Source organism: Leopardus geoffroyi, chromosome B4 (genome assembly GCF_018350155.1).
Source record: "Leopardus geoffroyi isolate Oge1 chromosome B4, O.geoffroyi_Oge1_pat1.0, whole genome shotgun sequence".
Taxonomy (NCBI): domain Eukaryota; kingdom Metazoa; phylum Chordata; class Mammalia; order Carnivora; family Felidae; genus Leopardus; species Leopardus geoffroyi.
Genome location: NC_059341.1, coordinates 100,823,111 through 100,837,264, shown reverse-complemented (window position 1 = coordinate 100,837,264; position 14,154 = coordinate 100,823,111). Strand labels below are relative to the sequence as shown.

Sequence of the window (14,154 nt, the reverse complement as noted above, 5' to 3'; positions counted from 1 at the left end):
TAAAATTCTAACAGACCACTTAGTCTTTGTGAAATAAAAAGCTAATTGTGCCACTCTGCTGCTTAAATCCTTCAACAGCTTTTCAATGATCTCAGAATAAAGTTCAAACCTGGAAGGTTGGGACATGAGGCCTTAAATGATTTAGACCCCAGTTAGGTCTCCACATGTGTCGTCACTTAACACAGTAAGCACCAGAAGGTCAACAACCACAGTTTGTTTGTCTTAGTCTTTATATTCTCATTGCCATCTCAGTGCTGGAATACAGTAAATAGATGTTCGATCAATATTTGTGAAGGAGTTTCTGGCCTAGTTCTGTGGTTTAAAAAAATATGCTTTCAACTGGTTAAAGCTTGTATGAAGGTGAAAAGCTTCCTGAATTCTATCAGCAATTTGGGACTCATCTTTATGCTTGGTTCCCAGAACTTCACTAGGCATTTGTCTCCTCCAATATGGTGCTATGTTTTCCTGACCTGTATAACTCAATGGCATTATACTATCCCAGGGGTTACTTCCCAGACTATTGCATTCCCTGTCATCAACTGAAATCCAACTCTAAGTTGCATAAGAAGAGCTTTTGTAAAAATTAGTATTTTTATTTTAATCACTAAAATTTAATTTTGCTATTCTGAGGTATAGAAATAACATTTCAAATATATTTGCAAAACCCAGAAAGTTATTCTAACATTTAGCATCTGCATAAATAAATAAATACTTTTAAGTCTGGGAGGTTTTTAAGTTTTAAGCCTAGCTTTCCTAGAGATTGCGGTTTCAGCTCTGAGCTACTTAGTTAACCATTCCAACGTTCCCTGAACCTCTCATTACTAACCATTCTCCCTTTCCTGCCTCTTTTTTTTTTTTTTTTTTGGACACAGAGAGAGAAAGAGAGAAAGAGCACACACATGAGAGAACATGAGTGGGGGAGGGGCAGAAGGAGAATCTTAAGCAGGCTCCATGCTCAGCACGGAGCACCATGTGGGGCTCGATCCCATGACCCCAGGATAATGACCTCAGCCAAAATCAAGAGTAGGACACTGAACCAACTGAGCTGCCCAGGCACCCCCTTTTCCTGCCTCTTTAAGTAGTAATTATGACTCTGATAGTATTCAATTCCATCATGAAATGAATTTCATCCTTTAATATTGGGATTCATTGGATGAAAAATGGCCATTAACATAATTTAAGAGATGAGATAAGTGGGTTAAGCCATTAATAAAGATAGAGAGATTATATACTTAGCATCTTTGACTATATTACCACTAAATGGTTATTACTTTTTGAACAATTAATATCTTAATCTTTACTTACATCCAGCCATTCATTTGTTTTTGCTGAAAATTTCTTGTTGAATCATTTCACGGTTATTTCTTGGGATTCTACTTTGTGCCATGTTCTATTCAAGGAAGTGTGGATATAGGGTCTGGTACATAATAGGTGTCATCTCTACCCTGATGGAGTTTGTATTCATTGGGTAGAGACAGATGGGACACAAAGTGTAGAATAATATAGTTTCGGAAATTACTTACTACTATAAAATAAATAATATAGGACGATAGGATGGAGTAATGAGAGGAGAAAGGCTAACGTAAGGTAGTGATTCCTCTGGGGAAATAAAGGCTCTCGATGAGATCTCAACAATGAGAAGGAGCTATGGGAAGATATGGAGGAAAGATGGACTAGACAAGTACAAGAGCCCTGACACAGGAATAAACATGCAGTTTAATAAACTAGTGTGACATTTTATGCAATGACCCTGGGCCTGGGCAAGACATAAAGATGGAATGAATTAGTTTTAACATTGAAGATGTTAAGGGGTTGAGTTCGGTATATATTTTGGAGATCCAACCAACAAGACTTGTTAAGACATGTGAGGATATGAGGAAAAGAGAAGTGCCTAGGTTTTGACTTAAGTAACTGGGTAGGTGGAGGTGCCATTTGCTGAAATGTAGAATATCGAGGAGAGTTCTCTTCGGAATTTATTTGTTATACTTGGAATTTGATAAATATATAATACACCCAAGAAGAAATGTCAAGTTGCAAGTTGAATATATGAGTATAGAATTCAAGAAAGGCCAGGAGTAGAGCTTTCATCCAACCCTTTTTTGCTGCAGGCTATTTTGTTCTGCATCAACTTAAAGTTCAGAACTGTGGCCATCTGCATCAATCCGATACAGCTAGAAGGGCTAAGAACTGAGGCCACCTGTGTCAACATGACTTAGCTATTTGTTCCAGGAAACTTTGCCCAAAGAAGATAAAACCACGAGCCAATAAATAACTTCACTGTTGGCTTTAGGAAATCCCTGCAAATGAGTTTATCTGAGACAACGTCTCCCTTATCAAACCGTGGTTTTTTTATCACTTCAAGATTCACACCTCACTATGCCCACCAACCCGCAACTATCATTTCACAAACTTGCCCAATCCCAATCTGGCCCTGACTTTGTGATACCTGTCATAACTCCCGTGAGTCCAGACTTCCCAAATCCTATACCATCCTTCTCTGACTCCTCCCTCTTGATTCTGTTAAGGCACTGTTCTCCCTGACCCCAGTGACTTCAAATAAACCGATGTTTGCTCGTTAACAGTTTGTCTGCTTGTATTTTGAGGAATTCAAGATTTGTTGCTATTTTTGCTTCCTGCCTTTATAGTAGGTGTCAGTCCTATAAACAACTGTTTACCCACCTACTCTGAAACTCACAATTAGCAAAATGGATTTCCAAAGTGGGGAGGACTCTTAGACATTTATTCTAATCTATTGATTTTACAAATGGGAAAACTGAAGCCAGAGAAATTGTGACTTGTCTAGTGTTGCAGATAGTAGCTGCTAGATCTTAAGACATATAATTCTCAGCCTGGCACTTTTCATGAAAGAATACATAAGCTCATGCTGAGCAAGATGAAATAAACTTTATTTTTATATTTTATTATCTATAAACTTCCTAGCAGGTAAGAGAGAAGTCTGGCTGTTCACGTCTTTGTTTGTGGTTGCAATGCTTTTGCACTACTTGCCACGCTGGCTTAGGCACCAAGTACTTGCATTTATAAAGATATAAGTAAATTTTAATTTGCATTTACCAAAAATCCAGATATTAAAACGTTCATTAATCAACAGAAAGATGAAGAAACATCAGCTCCCAAGCCATACAATTCCTGACATAGCTGCAGTTTTCTCATAATCTATATACAGAACAAAGGAGAAAAAAAAAACAACTAAAAAAACTCCATTTGCCAAGTTAACAAAATATCCTTCTCAAAGGATAGGATTTGCCATGTAAAATATTTAAGAAATTAGAGCTTTTTGAATACTCAAGATACAGAGTCTCTTTGAAGAAGCTGAAATATACAAATGTGTTATGGGTACACCTTACCATTTTGACTCAATCTGGTAAATGTGGAAAATCATGAATATTTTCTGAAATAATACTATACCAATGCAGTGGATACCAATGGCATTCTTTTCTCCTCATTGCTTTATTTCAGAAATTATCTCTGCTGAAGTAGTCCATATTGTGACAGTGGGAGCAGGTCCCTAGTGACCCCATGCCTCCATGGTTTCACGCCTCCATGCCCTTGCCATAGTGATGGAACTAGAGGTGAACACCTGTCTCACGTTGGGCTAATGGGCCAATGAAGTGGAGACCTAAAACGTCAAATCAGCCACTCACTGCCTGAATTAAAAATGCACAAAACTCAGGAGTTAATGTTAGCTGTGTTCTACCATCTGTCCCAAGGAGCAAAGAGGACACATTTTTGCTTGGGTGTTCTACAGTGTCTCTGGGCCCAAGTATAAACGGTGGTTAAAGCTATTCAAATCAATCCTCACTTATCCATCTTAATTGCCAAATTGATACTAGACAGTTAAAAAGAAGAAGAAAAAAAGGAATTGAGAAGGAAACAACATCAAATCCCTGCCCTACCCCTATGCCCTGAAACCAAGGCAGTAAACTATCATTTGTACATTTTCCCACGTGCCAGGCATTATTCTAAGCATTTTATATGCATTGTCCTATTTAGTCCTTACTACAATGCTCTGAGAAAAGTACTTTTATTATCCTCATTTTATAGACAAAAAAACCACTGAGGCACAGAAAGTCTACAGAGATAGAGATATAGCTATATACAGATACAGCTAAATATAGATACACAGAGATATAGACTTTATATCTATAACTTGGGGTCATAAACATAACATTATACTGCCTTGTATTAAGGGAAAAACCTGGTCAGTTTTGCTTTGTAGATAGCCTTCCCTGGGGAAATAGACCATAAACAAAGTAAAATACATGGAATGTCAGGTGATGACGACAAGAGCTATGAAGAAATAAAAAGCAAAGGACAGGACAGGGAAGGCTAGAGGGCAGAGCTAGTGGGCAGTTATAATTTTACATACAGGAGTTAGAGAAGGCTTCCCTGAGAAAGTGATATTTGAACAAAGACCAGAAAGTAGGGAGACAGCAAGCGTTGCAGATGCCTGGGCAAAGAGCCTTCCAGGCAGAGAGATCAGGAGTGCAAAGACCTCTAGGTGAGAGTGTGCTTAGTATATTCAAGGACATGCAAGGAGCCATGAACAGTAAGGAAGTGAAAATGGGAGATGATGCCCAGATTCTGATAGGGATCGGAGGTGGCTACTCTAAGGACTCTGGCCTTAACTCTGAGATGGACAGTCACTGCAGGGTTTGGAGCAAAGGAGTGACATGATCTGACTTGTGTTTTATACAAATTGTCCTGGCTGCCATGTTGAGAATAGATGAAAAGGGCAAGCCCCAAAATAAAGAGGTCAGTTAGGAGGCCATTATCTAAGCAAGAAACAATGGCCACTTGAAACTGGGTGGTGGCAGTAGTAGTGGTGAGAAGGGGTGGGAGTCTTGACACATTTTCAAAGTACAGCCAACAGGGTTTGCTGATGGGTTGAATGTGAGTAAGAGAAAGGGGTCAGGGTGGTGATGAAGCATGACTCTAGTTGCTCACCCAAGCAACCCGAAAGGCGAAGTTGCCTTGTGCTGAGATGGGTAAATCTGTGGGAGGAATAGGTTTAGGAGGTGGTGGGGGAAGATCAGGACCTTAATTTTGGACACGTTAAGTAGTCAGATGTGTCACTTAGATTTCTAAGAGGAGACACTGAGAAGGCAGTTGGATATACATATCTAGGGCTCAAGGGAACAGTCTGGGCTGAAGAAGTTAATTTAGGAGTCTTCAGTGAAGGGACTATATATAAAGTCTTGAGACTAGATGAAAATGCCTAAGCATGAGTATAGATAGAGAAGAGATTTGAGGTCTGAGCTCTGGGGTATTCCATCTGAAACAGGACATCAACACTAATGGAATTACGAAAATATGCAGGACATTATGGGAAAAGACCACATTACTTTTCAAAGGCATAAAGCTTTAGTGTTGTTCAGCTGCATAGCTGGGGCAGTTCTCCCTAACAGGATGAGGCAATTTTATAAGCACAGAAAGAGGGACAGAAAGAGGGAGTTGTGGTTACACTGACATCTGTACTGTTTTATCACAGCTTCTTCCTCCAGAATTAAAAAAGAAGAAAGAAAGAATCACGTAAATTACTGAAACCAAGGTCAGAAACATCTGTGTTGGAACAGATGCTTTGGTTGTACAAATGAGGTCCTGAGATAGACTGTCCCACCGGTAAACATCACTTAGATCTAACGCTATCAATGCAGCAAATTACAAGACTGAAAAATGTTCACCTTGTCTGATCTTTTTCAGAATGGTTTCAGTATAGGGTTGATGAGCGTATGTATACATTTTATGTGGGGTAGGATGCAGAAGATAGATTTAAATGGGTGATTCGAAAGTGAGAAAGTGGAACTCGAAAATACAGACTTCATCTTTCAAAAGCTTGTCTACATGGTAAGAATAATTTTCAAAAAGAGTAAAATCAAAACTCTCATATAGATACAAAGTGAAGACAGGTAAAGATTATTATTATATTAATATTGGATTACATTATATTAATGAGGAAACTGTAATGTTACAACCAATCTTCAGTCAGAGATCCCAAATTTATGTGGAGTAAAAGAATATTGAAATGAATTTAACAAATGACTGCAAAACTGGCTTTTTTCCATGGGATTGGGGGTGGTGGAGTTGGGCAGTAGGGAAGAGAGGGGCTGTCTGTCTTCCCACTGGACAGAAGTTATTTGTGTGTCTACAGACACACAAATTAGTCACATAGCACATAGCAAGAATTAGTCACATAGCAAGGTGACTAGAGAGGCTAGGAAACCAGTCAAGAAACTCCATCAGAGTTCACTTGCAGGGCTCATATATTTGAGTGCATTCCCCTGAGACTAGAGGACAGGAACGAAAGTACAAATACAGGAAAGTAGTGGGTTTGGAAAAAAGTAGAGATAGTTGACATATGATGGTCTCAGTCTTACTAATGAAATAGTGGTATCATTGTTATTAAAAACCATAATTCATTTAGAAGGCAGGGAATCTGGTATAACATTCTAAGAATAATTGAAGTCTAAATTTTAATTCTGAGTTTCTTGGTAGCAAAGGCAAAAGTGGAAAGGTGGAAATTATGTAATTCTGAGTGGTAAACAAGAAGAAGAATGCACGTTTTTCTGGAAATACAGGTTTGACTGCTGAGGCTAAGAAGGCTGTGAGCTATGTCAGGGAAGAGGGTGAAGGTTCAGAAGTCGTTAAGCAGATTGCGAGATGGAATTGACTAAAGACAAGTTCAAGAATTTTTAAGCTATGTTGTGGGGCTTCAGGGGTCAGAGATGCGTGCATTTGGAGTAACGGAGTAAATCTGGAATATAAATAAACTCTTCCAGGAAGCCTTCCCTGGTAATTACGGGCAGGGCTCAGATGTCTTCTGAGCCCTTGTAGGACGCCGGGGTCGGCCTCTTTGTGGTAGTCAGCACCTCGTTCTACTCTTTCTTCTCTGTTTCTCTCTCCCAAACTGCAAGAAGGCAGCAGGTATAGTTTCATATTTCTGGTGCCTAGTGCAGTTGGCTGACACTAGTGGATCTCAGGGAAACTGCAAGCGCCAGGAAGGAGAGAGAGAAAATGTCTTAGCTCATCATTAGGGCTGCTATAAAAGAATATCATAGCCTGGGTAGCTTATAAAAAACAGAAATTTATTTCGGTTCTAGAAACTGAAGTCCAAGATCAAGGTGCTGGCAGATTTGGTCTCTGGAGAGAACCTGCTTCCTGGCCATCTCCTTGCTGCATCCTCACATGGCGGAAGGGCAAGGGAGCTAGCTATCTGAGGGTTTTTTTGAGCAGCACTGATCTCATTCACAAGGACTCCACCGCCATGACTTAATCACCTCCCAAGGGCCCCACTTCCTAATAATACCACATTTGATAGTACTTTTCAACAACTGAATCTGGGGGGGAACATATTCAGTCTATAGCAGAAGATATGAACACAGACTGTTTAATTGGGTATACAGGGTAAGGAATGGCTCTCTCTAGGGCATTAAGCGTGGAAGAGGCCAGAACTCACTGGGCATTCTTGGGCACTCTGTGTGCCCTCTTGCCTTACTCATCTTGCCTCAGACTTGATAATATCAAGAACCAGTTACCTTCTCACAGAAAGATATGATGAGAAGCAGTTGCAGCGAGAGCAGGACTTACATGCAGCTTGGGGGCACTCTACCCTGCTACTTGATGCTTTAAATTCTAGTTAAGGGTTAAATGAAATCCCTTACATTTATTTTTTGTTCTGCTTTATAACTCTTTTCCTATCAAAATAATATGCTTTTATTGTAGGGAATTAGCAAAATACAGAAAATGACAAAGAAAAAATAAAATTTCTACCACCCAGGTATGAGTACTATTAACATTTTCCTGTATTTTTTGTCATTCACTTTTCTATGCACTATATGTGTAGTTATTTCTTTACAAAATTGGGATCGTGGCATATATATATATATAATTTTATATTGTTACAGATATTACAGCCCTATATAATCATATATTGTTTTGTTTCTTAAACTTCTATTCTAAAATGTTCCAGGACCAAAATGATTTTTATGGACATATAATATTTATCTTATTTAATTATTCTTCTATTGTTAAGCACTTAGGGTGCTTATAATTCTTTTTTACTTTTAAGTGATGCTTTGATGAATGTCCTTGTTCAAAAAATACTTGACCATACCCTGATTATTTTCTTAGAATAAATTCCTGTAAGTGGAATTATTGAAATCAAGGGTATAAACTTTTAAAGAACTCTCTTAAGGCAAGTAGCTCCCAAGAAGATTGTTTCAGTTAATACTTCCATCAGAATGTTTAAGAGTGTCCATTGCCCTGCATCCTAAGTGTCGAGCATTTACAATAAAAAAATATATAAGGAAGGCACTAAAGTCAGCATGGAGCATCAGAATACTATTGCTCCCAATATAATATTACTTTCACTAATCTGCCTTCATTCTGGGAGAAAACAATAGTGGAGTTTTTCAGTCTAAATATAAATGGATTATACTAGCACAGTGTTACATGATAAAATTAAAACTCAGACCAAAAATGATCTTGTTTTTACAAAAGTCTTGCTTTTAGAAAATTCAGGTACAAAAGAAAATAGAATATCAATTTAAAACATATTTAAGAGAAATATCTTGCAACAGGCACTTGAACAAAAATTTTCTAAAGTATGTATAATCTCCAGTAGAAAGCACGTATGGTTCAGGAACTGAAATGTGCAAATTAATTCCATGTGCAATCACAGGAAGAATCATTTCATGTTATGCTTTAACGTGGAGGAAAAAGAGAAAAATGCTTGTTTTCCTTTGGTAGTTTATATTTTATTACTTGTGCCAGGTTCTTTATGTTCACGATCTCTGATACAAATCTCAACACGGAAGATTTTGTTAACTTTTTTTTAAGCATTTAAAAACTTTTTTTTAATGTTTATTTATTTTTGAGAAAGGGAGAGAGACAGAGAAAGAGAGAGACACAGAATCCAAAGCAGACTCCAGGCTCTGAGCTGTCAGCACAGAGCCGGACATGGGGCTCGAACTCATTAACCACAAGATCATGACCTGAGCCAAAGTCAGTCACTTAACCGACTCAGCGACCCAGGAGCCCCTAACTTTTTTTTTTTTTTTTAAGTAGGGTCCACGCCATTAGTGGGGCTTGAACTCATGACCTCGAGATCAAGAGTCACATGCTCTATAAGCCGAGACAGCCAGGTGCCCCCAAGGAAGATATTTTGGTTCTGATTTCACAGATAAGGAATCAGGCTGAGAGAAGTAAGAAACTTGTAGGCCAGTATTTGAGCCGAGGATTGTCTGATTCCAGAACTTCCGCCAAGCTAGAGTGACTCCCAGAGAGACACAATAAGGTTTCATGCGAGAGAAAATGATGGAGATCCTGACCCTCAGCTAGTGACAAAAGGGACTGATGATACAAAACCATCAACATCCCTCTCTGGTGGCCTGAAGTGGAAATGTGAACAAGTTAACTCTTTCATTATTTTTGAACTTTAATATGTTGTAAAATTAGCATTGAACTGCTTTTGTTCATTAAATTATAAGGAGAGAACAAAAAAGAAAAAAGAAAGAAAAGTTTTTAAAAAGGAAAAACGAATAAAGAAGAGTAAAGATCAGCCCTTGTAGTATTGAACAATCCACAATAACCTAGAGAGTGTCTAGGTGCTGAGTGGGGTAGGGTAATTTTGAAGCCATTTCAGTATATTTGGAGACTAGAAAGCAAAGGAATGGGTGGTTTTAGAATCAGGCTCAGCTGGGGAGTTAGCTGGATGGTCCCACAGGGCACTGAGCCATCTCTCTTTTTCTGTTTTTGCCACCTGGCCCCCACCCCAGGGATGGGCCTGCCTCACAGGCAGGCAGTTGTGTTTGTGGGTCAGGACATCCCTCTCTTGGACAGGCAAATCCTTAAGCATTTTTGTTCCCTTTCTTTTTCAACCTTTTTGCTGTACCTGCCTTCTATCCCCCAATGGTGTGTTATTGGTCTTTCTTCAGATGGGTCTGCAAGCACTTGACTGGAGGCAAGCTATGCTGGACAGGCAGTGTGGTATCCTGCTCGAGAGGATATTAAATGCTCCCACATCAGGCTTCCACTCCTGTATGAGCTTGGACAAGTTACTTGATCACTCTTCGCCTCAAGCCTCCTCATCTGTAAAATGGGAACCTGTACAGAAAATATGAAATACTTACTGTTTGCCAAGAATCATTTGACTCTCTTGAGGATATAGCAATTAGCAAAACTGAGAGTTTATTTTCCAGTGGGTCAGACACACTTTAACCAAATATATACTATAATGGTACATATTAAGTATAATGAAAAAATAATAAAGGAAGATAAAGAGACGAGAGTGACAGAGCAATATTTTAGATAGGTAGTCAGAAAAGACCTCTCTAAAGAAGTGGTGTTTGAGCAGAGACATGAAAAAAAGTGAATGAGTCATGCTATAGATCTAGGGGAATAAGAATAGTAGGTGCAAAAGCCCTAAGCAAGGGCAAACTAAGAGCACAGTGCAAAAGTCCAGTGTGGTTTAAGTGGAGTCGGTGGGAGAGAGTAGCTAAGGGCCAGATCATCCAGGGCTTGTAGGTCTTGGTAAGGGCTTTAGATTGACTCTAAGTGTGATTAGAAGTGTATCAGCTAAGTTTCAGTCACAGGAAAAAGAAAATACTGTCATTATTTAATGAGAAAGGGATTTGGGTGCTTATAAAACCATTAAAAAGGCTATAAAGCAAGCTGTAAGCTGATCTTTAGGAATGAGATTCAGAACACTACCCCCAAAGGAGCTTGCCAGAAAAGCTACTACCTCTGTCACTATCAGAAAGATGGGCAATCAAGATTTTGCAAAGGAACTGATAATTTCAAGAACAGATGCCATGGCTGTGACCCCCAGGAGACAGGTAGCCTTCATTGCTGCCACCACAACCATCTCTTAGCACCCACACCAATTCAAGCATGGTCTCTGTGACCACAGTCCAAGCAGCCAGAACATGACTCTACTGCCCCTCCATCCTCCTAATCTCTCCTATGTGTCCAAGTCTGCAACAGAGTCTAAGAAACTTGCCTTTTAGTTTTCCACTCCCTGCAGGATGAGAAAGCACACTGGAAGACTGGAATGGATGCTGGAGGCCATTAGGAGAGTAAGAAGGATGAATGATGGGATATAATGTGTCTTACACTTTATAGCAGGGTCACTCTCATTTCTACATAGAGAATGCACTCTAGTTGATAAATGGAAGAAGTAGAACAGTTAAATGGCTACAGCAGTAGATTAGGTAAGAGATAGAGTGGGAACCACAAAAAACTAAGAAATTGTGAAATTATATATTTTGTAGGTAGAGCCTATAAGACTTGCTGATGCATCTAAGGTATGATGAAAGTAAGGAATTGAGGACATCTTCAGGATTTTGATACGAACACCTGGATCAATAGTAGTGATGTGTACAGAGAACACTGGGAAAGATATCAATTAGGAGAAGAAAACACTCCTATTTATCTCAAGCAATGCAGAAGAGTATAAAATTCTTAAGAGCAGTAGCTGGCACACAGTAAATGTTCAACTGATATCAATTATTCCTTTTCATTAAGATAATGTTTTTGTCTAACCCCTTGAAGTTGAGATCACCAAGGTTGAAACTGATATCTCTGAATGGCAGTCATATCTTCCAGGCAGAGAGAGATAGTGAAATGCCCAAAATCTGGTATCCTGGGCTAGCTACTTCCCAAAGCCACAGCAACGACCATTAGGTTGCAAAATCAGTCAGTATTTCTTTCTGGAGCTGTGTATGTAAGCTCCAATGGAATTTAGTACTCAAGCTGAATCAAGATTATTCCTTATGCCTGGATTAGAGGAAGGCCTGGGAGAGGTTGGTCTCCTTTCCCATGGACCAGGAGGACAGGATGCACTCCCCCATGTCCAGTTTATGGCACTAGCCACATGGAGTTCCATGAGCGTTAATTCACAGAAACTCTTAAATGGAGTTCAAAAAGAGGAGAATCCAAAAAGAGAAATACACAGACAAAAGGAGAACCCCAAAGGGGGGGGGGGAAGCACACAAATGCAAGGATATATTTCCCCACAGGATCTCAATAATAGCTAACCTAATTACTAAGCACTCCATGGGAACCTTATTCTGAGAGATTTTCTTATATCACCTGTTTAATCTTCACAACAAACTCTAAGGTAGAGTTATTATCCTCATTTAATGGATGAGGAAATTGAGGAATAGAAAGGCTAAATAACATGCCTAAGGCCATACAGTTAGTAAGTTGCAGAGATGGGATTCAACTTAGGCTGATTCAAGACCTCATGGTATTAAATATAGCCTATCCAATTACACCTTTAGCCAAGACCTAGGTCAATACTGGGGATGGGTTGCATTGACAGATAAAGGCGGGATATAGCAGTCATTTTTGTTGGGAAGCCTGTAGGTTAATCTAGTTTGAAGTGTGCCACTATGAGTAAGAAATGATTTACAGACCCCTTTTATACTGGTCAAGGTAAAACTAGCCACTGCTAGTAATAAACAAACCTCAAAATGTTAGCTTAAACACAATAAAAATTTATTTCACATGTGCATGAAGCCCAAAATGATTGCTTCTGATAGCTGATGACTCTCCTTTAAGAGCCAGCCCATCTTATGTCTTTCATCTTCAACACATGACTTCCAAACTAGTGTTCATCTCCATCAAACTACAGAAAAGGAAAAGACCACGGGGTGAGGGGGAGTCTTATGGGCCAGTTCTGGAGGTGGCAAACATCACTTCGATTCACATTTTATTGGCTAGAACTCAGTCACCCACCTGCATCTAACTGCAAGGGAGACGAGGAAATGTCTAGCTAAGTGCCCAGCTAGCCTGTCTACCACAACTGATTTCACTCATGACATGATTTCTCTCAATTTTACTCTCAAAAGAAAACTGGAAATTTCATTTGAGGATAACCTTGCTTTTTTTCCCCATGTAAAATTTACATTCAGATCAAATATACCATGTATACCAAGTTCTACATTCATTTCTTGAAGCTTTTAAAGTAAATAGCTCTTCTCTGATAATGTAGTCCATAACTTTTTCCATTACTTCCTTTTTCACTACTTTAATAGGGCATTATATCTTGCAGAAAGTTGTAAAGCTTTCACGTTTATAAAGACTCCTTTAAACCTTAACTGATAAAATGTTTACAATGTTATCATGCTTGCTTAATTTACTGATGCCTAAAATTTTATGTCCTGATGTAGACAAGTATATAACAATGCCATTTTTACCCACAGAAATTTACAAATTAACGAAGACGATCAGGTGCTAACAAAGGTTGTAATGATGGTATTCTTATAGAAAACTCGTTAAATTTTGCTTAAATGTTCAGGAATATTCTTTTATTTTCTCCAGGTTTCAAAGAGTCCCCCGTTGTTACATATATTTTAACTTTGTTTTTCACTAATGATTCTGCCTCCAATTCCAATGCATGGTAATTTTCCCAATACCATCAAGTAATTCTCCAACACCAGCAGGGTGTCCTATAATTCAACTCAATTATGACACCATCTACCTGGAGATAGTCACAAGACTGTCTTTCCTCCAACTCTAGATGCCAAATGCAAGTCCAGGTTGTTACCTGTAACTAATGACCCCTCCTTTGGTTCAATTAATTTACAAGAGCAGCTCAGAACTCAGAGAAACATTTTATTCACTAGATTACAGGTATATTATAAAAGGATATAACTCAGGAACGAGTTGGAAGAAATGCATAGGGCAAAGTATGGGGAAAGGGCATGAAGCTTCCATGTTTTCTGAGAGTGCTACTCTCCCAGGATCTCCACATGTTGACCAACCCTGGTAGCTTTCTGAACTCTATCTTTTTGGGTTTTTACGGAAGCTTCGTTACATAGGCAATTGATTAAATCATTGGCCTTTGGGGACTGAACTCAACCTCCAGCTTCTCTTCCCTCCTAGGAGGTCAGCAGGGGATGGGGGAGACTGATAGTCCCAACCCTTTAATCACATGGTTGGCTCCAGTGGAAACCAGCCTCCCTTCTTAGCAGCTTTCCCAAAGTTACCTCATTAACATAACAAAGGCTATTTTTTATTGTTCTCATTATTTAGGAAATTCCAAGGATTTTGTGCTAGAAATGGCAAGACCTAATACAGTATATATTTTTATTATAAATCACAATATTATATTTACTTATTAAACTAATTACA

At 38.9% G+C, this 14,154-nt stretch overlaps 1 long non-coding RNA gene across 1 annotated transcript in view; it reads right to left on the bottom strand.

Annotated features, from left to right (window-relative positions):
- LOC123592133 overlaps positions 1-10,116 on the bottom strand; it is a 52,586-nt gene extending 42,470 nt beyond the window's left edge. Inside the window, exon 1 of the long non-coding RNA XR_006709600.1 lies at positions 9,911-10,116. This is a non-coding gene — a long non-coding RNA (uncharacterized LOC123592133). The remainder of the gene's footprint in view (positions 1-9,910) is intronic.
- Between the last annotated feature and the right edge of the window lie 4,038 nt (positions 10,117-14,154).